The following is a 9397-nucleotide window of genomic DNA, read 5'->3' as shown; positions in this document are numbered from 1 at the left end:
CCTATCTCCACCAGGCTCTTCTCCACAGCTCGTCCCCTGGGAGGCTCCAGCTTAGCACAGCATAGATTGCTCACCACGCACCTGAACACACAGGAATGAGAAGCAGCATGAACAGTGATGAACTTTAGGAACCACTGTTCTAAGTGTCTCTCCAGCCACACTGTACCTTTTTACACAGAAGAAATATTAGGAAGCCATGATTTTCACAGCTAAGTATGAAAACTTTTATCATTGGATTCAGTTGTGAGAAAAATGGTAGGAAGACAACACTAGCTAAGAACTTGCAGAAACAGCTCCCAAATTGTAGTGTCCTATCTCAGGATGATTTCTACAAGCCATGGTCTGACATAGAGACAGATAAAAATGGATGGCTGCAGTACAACGAAGCCCTTAATATAGAAAAAATGATGCCAGTCATTTCCTGCTGGGTGGAAAGCCCAAGACACTCTCTGGTACCAACAGACTAGGGAAGTGCTGAGGAAATTCCTATTTTAATCATTGAAGATTTTCTTGAAATTAAAAGCCTCTTGAAAACCTATTCAGTAAATGGTGCTGGGAAAACTGGCTGACCACACGCAGAAGACTGAAACAGGACCCCTACCTACCTACCTATCACCATACATAAAAATTAACTCTAAATGGATCAAAGACCTAAACATAAAACCTCAAAGAATCTTAGAAAACGGAGGAGACACTCTTACGGAAATTGGAACTGGGAACCAATTCCTACTCAGAACGCTAAAGGACAATACCTTAAGAAATAAGATGGATAAGTGGGACCTCATCAAATTAACAAGCATCTGCAAAGCAAAAGAAACCATCAAGATAGCAGGGAGACAGCCCTCAGAATGGGAAAAAAATATTTGCCAACCGTATATCTGACAAAGGCCTAACCAAGGAACTCAAACACACCGAAGAGAAAATAACAAACAGCCCCTTTAAAAAGTGGGCAAAAGACATGAATAGTCACTTCTCAAAAGAAGACATACGGGCAGCCAACAGACACATGAAAAAGTGCTCAGCCTCACTCATCATCAGAGAAATGCAAATCAAAACTACCATTGAGATACCACCAAGCCCTTGTAAGAATCGCCATCATTAATAAAACAACAACAACAGATGCTGGCGAGGATGTGGAGAAAAAGGAATGTCTCTACGCTGCTGGTAGGAATGCAAACTTGTACAACCTTTCTGGAAAACAGTCTGGAGATTTCTGAAAGAACTAGAAATTGACCTTCCATATGACCCAGCAATTCCCCTATTGGGAATATACCCGGAGGAACTCAAATTATTCTACAAAGAAGATACCTGCACACGTATGTTTATTGCAGTTCTATTCACAATAGCAAAAACATAGAACCAACCATGTTGTCTATCGAAGCTGAACTGGATTAAAAAATGTGGTACATATACACAATGGAATATTATACAGCCATAAAGAACGACAATATATATGAACTTTGCAGCAACCTGGATGGATTTGGAGTCGATCATACTCAATGATTTATCACAGAAACAGAGAACGGAGTTCCATATGTTCTCACTCATAAGATGACCTTGAACAATTATAATGCTATAAGAAAGCTATTGGCAGTAATAGGAAATTGTTGGGGGGTGTGGAATTGGCAGTTGAGGGAAACTGCTAGGGAAGGGAGGGGCATACCTCATTAACAGGGGTACCTGCATGATCAATGTTTGTATACCTAACCCTGAATTGTACCCCACATCTTTACAATAAAAAATTTTAAAACTAATTATAAGCCTATTGACACTGTATGGAATAGGAGCAATTTTTTGACCGTTCCATATGAAGAACACAGGAGAGAGAGGAGTACACGAGTCTACAGGCCTCCAGACCCCCCGGGGTACTTTGGTGGCCATGTGTGACTCATGAATATAAAGCACAGACAAGAAATTCAGGATATTACATGGGAACTTATCTACCTAGGTGGAACAAAACCTGAAGAGGATCTCTTTTCATAAGTAAATGAAGATCTAATTTAAGAACTAGCAAAGTAAAGGTATTTGCAAATAATAGCATAAATATGGAATGTACCACAACCTTCCTGGAGAATTAGGAAACTCAAAGGAACATATTAGAGAACATTAACCAAGATACACTATGTACTTGGTACAATGACAGCAGTTATTCTATATGCTTGTTTTTCATCAGACATGGTTCTCTCAACATGTGGAACAGGAAATATCCATGCCAATGGACTGTAATCTACCTTAATGAGTTACTCCCACTCCAGTGAGTACATAAGTGAGCTAGAACTCAAACAATGAGCTAGAAAGTCTTCCCCTTCTGAACATAACTCTGTAATGTTGACTGTAAAACTTTTCTGATTGGAATTCAGAGTAAAAAATAGGAATAACAGCACAATCCAATATATATAGAATCATTATGTGAATCTTTGTGTAATGTGATGTGTACATAAACACACACACATAGCAAGTATCACAAGACTGTGATTTTTTCTATTTTTAATTTTTAAGACTGGGCACAGTGCTCAAACCTGTAATACCAGCATTTGGGGAGGCAGAGGCAAGAAGATTGCCTGAGGGGTTGGAGACCAGTCTGAGCAACTTAGCAAGACCTTGTCCCTTCAATAAATCAAAAAATTAGCTGGGTATAGTGGTGAGTGCCTATAGTTCCAGCTACTTGGAAGGCTGAGGCAGAAGTATCACCTGAGCCCAGCAGGTCGAGGCTGTGGTAGTTATGAGCATGCCACTGCACTCCAATCTGGCCAATAGAGTGCAATTCTGACTCAAAATAAAATTAATTTAATTAAATATATATATATTTTTAGTTAGAGTCCCACTCCATTGCCCAGGTTGACGTGTAATAGCATGCTCGTCGCCACCCCAGCGTCCTGCTGGACTCTGGCAATTCTTCCACCTCAGCCTTCCAAGTGGCCAGAACTACAGGTGCTCACTACCATACCTGCTAATTTTTTATTTATTGTAGAGACGAGGTCTCGCCAAGCTGCCCGGGTTGATCTCAAACCCACGGTCTCAGGCAATCCGCTCGCCTCAGTCTCCCAAAGTGCTGCGATTACAAGCTGAGCCACCGAGCCCTACCTAAATTAAATATTTTTAATTTTAAGAAATATACATTACAAACCACAGTTTGGAAAATTATTCTTTGTATCTTCTCATATCAACACTTGCTATCTGCAAATAAGGGGTAAGTCACAATGAATAAATCAACAATTTACTGAAAAAATAAATTAATAAATACCACCTGAAGTGTTAAAAGTATAAAAAAAGGAAATATAATCAGCATAAAACTGACTTTTGTAAAGATTCATATATACATACACACACACACACACACACACACACACACACACACACATATATACATATATATGTTAATGTTAGCTGTGTAGTTAACAGATGTCTCAACTTTTAGAATGAACCTAAATACAATTATTGAAAAGTTGATTTGCTTACAGTACAGAGTATAAATGCTACCAGTCTGGTACATTTTACATATTGGCAAGAAGAAAAATGGGAAGGGAAGTAGAAGGAACAGAAGGCCCCTAAAAGGAAGTAGAGATGTAAGTGGCTCAAACTTAACATACTTTAGTTGGAAATTACAGGATTATATATTGTTATTAAATTTATGGGAGGAAGGCATAAGCATTCTATTTAGAGCTGTAGCAGAAACTAGAAGAAGTACTGAAACAATGTTTAAAAGTGATTCCTCTGCAAAACAGAGCTGAGGTCAAAAAACATAAAAGGGAAGTCCACTGGTTTCTATTTTAACCATTTAGTCAGATTTAATCATTTACACATTTTATTATGACAATTTTATGTAGGAAATTTATCCACTTATGGCCCAGTAATTAACTACATGCCAAGGACCTTAAGGTGGGGCAAAAAATTTAAGCAACTTTTTCTCTGAGCAATACCTACAATAATAAAATAATAATAATATAAAAGGAAGTACTTAAATTCCTCTTTGAATAGCAATCTGATAAAAAATGGGTTTCTGACCCACTTCTAAAGGAAAAGAGCTAGAAGATGAGTATAGCTGTGTTGACGAAAGATGCCAAATTCTGTAAAACATTTAAGATAGTTTATTCTGAGCCAAATGTGAATGACATCCATCCCGTGGCATCCATCCATCCCATGACATCCATCCCCAGGGGTCCTGAGAAAGTGTGTTTGCCACGGTTGAATTGTAGCTTGGTTCTGTATACTTTAGGAGGACAAAAATTACAGAACACCATAAATCAAAACATGTGAAATGTACATTGGTTCAGTCCAGGAAGATGAGTTATCTCTAAGTGGGGTTTGAAGTTAAAGTCAGATTCAAAAATTTTCTGAGTAGCAATTAACAAGGGTTATCGAAGGAATTTTGAAAGCGGTGGAAGAAGCTTGAGGAAATATAGGGAGTCAAGTTTCTTGATGTGTAGATGAAGCTTCATAAGTGGTGGTAGACTTCAGAGATCATAGGTGAGTGTCTTAAAAAAGGTCCAGAGTCCCGAAAAGACAGCTTTACAGGGTCATAAAATACTTTTAATTTTCCTTCTTTATCTGTTATGAGATGTTATGTCAAAGTCAGGTTGAAAAGTAAACACTGTACAAGTTTAATTTTAAAAAATCCATCTCCTCACACCCCTCAGCTAGGAATTTGGCAAGGTAAAGAAAAAGGTCAGAGTTTGGTCCTCGGCTGTTTCTCTTAACCAAGAGTTACACAACCAGGCACACTGCTACACAGATCACATTAAGGGAGAGAGAATAGGAGGAAACACCACTGGATCTCAAAATCAGGAGGGCATGGATAACTTTTGAGTTAGAGTTTAAGTAGAGTGTTGTACTAGAAGGCAAATTGAAAAGCTGAAACATAAACTGTGACAACATAGATTATAAGAATAAGGAAGAGATGGAAAACAGCGACTCACTCCTGTAATCCCAGTACTTTGGGAGGCTGAAGTGGGAGGATTGCTTGAGCCCAGGAGTTTGAGACCAGTCTGGTCAACTTAGTGAAACCTCATCTCTACAAAAAAATCAAAAAATTAGCTTAGCCTTATGGTGTGAGCCTATAGTACTAGCTACAGACTGAGACGGAAGGATCACCTGATCCCAGGAGATAAAGGCTGTGATGAATCATGATCGTGCCACTGCACTCCAGCCTGGGCAGCAGAGACTTGAACTAAAAAAAAAGAATGAAAGGATACAAGGCATACATACATGAATAAAACTAATATGCTTATTTTCCTTTGGACTCCCCTCATGCCAAATGCACTCTCAGTTCTGCTCCACTTTTTATTCCTAGTATCCTCCTTTCACAAACCTTTATTCCCAGTTTCATTTCCTTTCATTTACTCATCTTGTGTGATTCATTTCAAATATCACTTCCACTCAAAAGTCTTCTCAGACTAACCTAAATGTGATTGCCTTGCATGTGCTATGTAGCACCGTATGCCTCCCCTCTTACATGGATAATCAGACTTTAGTTTAATTCTTTATTTCATTGTCTGTCTCTTCTAGTTTATTCTAAAATCCTTCAAGGGAGATTCCATATCTATTCATCTATCCAGTGGAGATATTTACTAGTGAATATATTTTTAAATGAATAAATGCATGAATATGTTATTGAAAACTGTGGGTTTTGTGGGGGGGTTTTGTTTTTTGTTTTTGTTGTTGTTTTTGGTTTGTTTGCTCACTGGTTTGCTTGTTTCAGAGGAAGGAAGATATTGAGAATGCTATTTCAGGATACTTTTTATTTTAGTCAAATAAAGTCAGCCAAGGGAGATAATTAAGATGCCATTAATAATTATTAATACTTAGTGGAGTAACGCACTAGAGAAATGCTTTTCAAACTTTAAGTGTACACAAATGACTTGAATACCCCATTAAAAACACAGATCTGAGGTCTGGCCTTGTGCATGTGACTCTACATTTCTGAAAAACTCCCAAGTGACACTGATACTGGGAATCAACCTTTAGGCGACACTACTATAAACAGTAGGAGGAGGTGACTCCCAGCAAACTGCAGTAAATGTGTTTGTAACCAGCACAGGCTCAGCTGTTTGTTGCTTGCATGAAGAAATAAACACATATGAGATGCAGTGAAAGGAAGGTGATCTTATTTCAAAAGCCAGCGGATGGGGAAATGGCCAGGTTCATTTCTCAAAGGAACCATTTCCAATTTTTAGGCTGAGTGCAAGGGCTTCAAAGGGGAACTGGTCAGGTGTGGTGGCTGGTGCTTATAATTCCAGTACTTTGGGAGGCCAAGGCAGAAGAAATGCTTGAGCCCAGTGGTTCAAGACCAGCCTGAGCAATATAGCAAGACTTCCTTTCAACAAACAAATTAAAAAATTAGTCAGGAGTAATGTTGCCTCCTGTAGTCCCAGCTGCTTAGGAGGTTGAGGTGGAAGGATGGCCTGAGCCCAGGAGGTCAAGGCAGAAGTGAGCCGTGATCTGTGATCTCATCAGAGAGAGACTCTGACTCAAAAAAAAAAAATGGAGGGATGGGGAACTAAGTATGGGGAAATATGTGAGTGTGGCACAAGATGTGTATTGATGGCTAATCCTGTGTGGTGGTTCTCCTCGAGATCTGGTTTACATTATCTCAGCTGCAGTCATGTTATAGATCAACCATCTTGTGATTCCCCACCCTTAGTGGGAGGAGCCCATAGTTAGACTGTTTTAAGATTAGTTCCTGAGATTCCTAAGCAAGTCTAAGCGTGCATGATGCAAGGTAGATAAAAGGAGAAAATAAATTTCTAAAACATCTTTCAAGGATTATGATTAAGAGAGCAAGAGAGAAAAAATAAACCTTAATACACATACATTTTAAGACTGAGATACTCAGTTGCATGTTTACCTTGGCAAAAAATAGACATTCCAATTTACACAGACAGGTATATAACTGGATGAAGACAGAGAAATGTGAAGGTGAAAAAGAAACAAACTGAAGTACTCTTATTGGATAGTCTCAATTTTCCCCAATAAATAGGTGGCACATTACTTAGGTATTAAAACCTTGAGAGAGACCTGGGTTTACACAAAAAGGAAATGTTGATCAGGTGTTTTGGGAAGGAGGGAGGAGAGTGAGTCTCAACTCTGACCATTAAAATCACCTGGGGACTTTTGAAAAATGTCAGTGCAGTCAGACCACACCAGGCCAATTCATAAGCATCCCTTGGGGTGTGTTCAAGAAATCAACGTATTTGAAAGCTTCCTACATAAATCCCCTGGGTGACAATTTAAAGCAGGTGGGAGTTAACAGTTCTTCTCTCCTTGATTCTCACTATGAGAGGTATGTTACCATGACAATAAGTCTGAGACTGAATTTTTCCATGTTTAGAAGACACGAAAATAATTAAAGCCATGTTAATGCAAACTAGATGAAGTCTCAGCTTTACAGCCTTTGAGGCACCCAACTAGCATCTTAAAAAGTTCAACTGAGGTAAGTTCAACAGTATTTTGCCAGTAGGACCAGCTAACTTTCTAGTTGTATCAAGAGGATAAAAAAAAATCCTACAGCAAATGTGGGAAACAAGTCTTTTCTTTCTTTCTTTCTTTCTTTCTTTCTTTCTTTCTTTCTTTCTTTCTTTCTTTCTTTCTTTCTTTCGGTGGGGTGTCACACTGTCACCCATACTGGAGTACAATGACATGGTTACAGCTCACGGCAGACTCAGTCTCCTCAGCAATCCTGATTATCTGGGACTACAGGCATGCACCACCATGCCTGGCTAATATTTTTATTTTTTTGTAAAGACAAGGTCTCACTATGTTGTCTAGGCTGGTCTCGAACTCCTGGGCTCAAGCAATCCTTCCGCATCAGGCCTTCCAAAGTGATGAGATTACGGGAGTGAGCCACTGCAACTGAGCCTTGGAGAAAAGTTTTAATGGGGCCCTGTATCTAGTGTGTTCCTACAAAGCTGCTAGTGTGCTGAGCTCCTCAGATTTTTTTACCTCATTAATAACTTTGTTATTTTGAGCTAATCCTGTATCTTGTACCACACTCATTTAGATCATGAAAATTTATTTTTCACCATTCCTTGTGTTAATTAACAATTTCACTAGAGTAGATTTAGATAACACTAATTGAATGGCTTGCTATACCTGTGGCTGAAGTGTGGGCCTTTGATTAAAGTCTTTCAAATGCTAATTAACACTCTTGAATTGGAAACAACTCATTCTGTTACTTAAAATTTCAACAATTCCTAAAGTGATGATTAATGTTGATATTAGCAAATATCATCATTGCTGAGTACTTAGTGATTGAGTGCCAGTCACTAGATGTACTGCAAGACACAGGACAGGCTCGTATTAAAAAGAACTGAACTGAGTTCCACAGTTTTGAATGATCTACCAGATAGATATTTTAGTACGTGTATATCTTATTGATACATATCTGACTCCAGGCTTCATCTCTAGTTTACATAAAATCATAGAGTTTCTGCACCGTGTTAGGAAACCCTTAATTTTCCAGCAATGTGAGTCAAGGAACGATACTTCGTTTTGTTCAAATATTTATCAGGCATTGCTTATAATTTTGGAAAATAATCCCACCACTAGCAATGTTACTTGTACTAGTAGAATCAACAATATGGCACCCCTGTCTGCATTTGTGGCTGTTGGAACCACAGTAATCGTAAACATTGGGGAAAACATCTCTCTGGCTTATAATGCCTTTTAGTATAAGTTGTATATGATCTTTTATAAAATAAAATGCTAAATTATAACTTTCCTTTTATCTCTTTTTATGTTGTGGTTGTGCTTTGTTCTGTGCTTTGTTACAGTAATTCAATTTTTTAAAAAAATTTGCAAGTAGGTCATATATTTATAAATGTCATTTCATAATAAGGAAAGAGTTAAAAATATTGAGCCACTGTCTATAATAAACTATTTTAAGATAATTTATGGACAATACAATATTTTGACCAAACCTACTGAATAGAGACATACACATAGTGAGAACAGAAATAGAGAGCATGCTTTTGAAGTGAAACTAATCACACTGTTTTTTGAGTTTTTTTCTTTGATGCTTATCACTTGGTCCCTAAGCATAGTTATTCTCAAAGATTAGGACTGAAAAAAAGAAGGTGAGAATCACTATGACTAAGTTTCTAAATTCATCTAACAAGATGAGAGATGAGAAAGTCCATTAGATGTTATAGATGTGTAGATAGGCATGGAGAGAGAAATTTTGTTCTCTGTCAAGAAACACCAAAGTTAAGCAGATAGGAAGACCTTGTTGAAGGCTATTACAATGTGTGTGTGAGTGTGTGTGTGTGTGTGTGTGTGTGTGTGTGTGTGTGTGTGTGTGAGAGAGAGAGAGAGAGAGAGAGAGAATAGAGTGGTCCCCTCTTATCCACAGAAGATACCTAAAACCTCAGATAGTATTGGACCTTATGTGTATATACAGTCA

The 9397-nt window shown here is 38.2% G+C and overlaps 1 pseudogene; it reads left to right on the top strand.

Moving 5' to 3' along the window:
- Positions 1-215: 215 nt before the first annotated feature.
- On the top strand, positions 216-2043 carry LOC103259416 (annotated as a pseudogene).
- Positions 2044-9397: the final 7354 nt, after the last annotated feature.

This window comes from Carlito syrichta, unplaced genomic scaffold, assembly GCF_000164805.1.
Source record: "Carlito syrichta isolate Samal-C Ts95f unplaced genomic scaffold, Tarsius_syrichta-2.0.1 Scaffold302716, whole genome shotgun sequence".
In the NCBI taxonomy this organism is placed as follows: Eukaryota; Metazoa; Chordata; class Mammalia; order Primates; family Tarsiidae; genus Carlito; species Carlito syrichta.
This window is presented reverse-complemented; position numbering and strand designations above follow the sequence as displayed.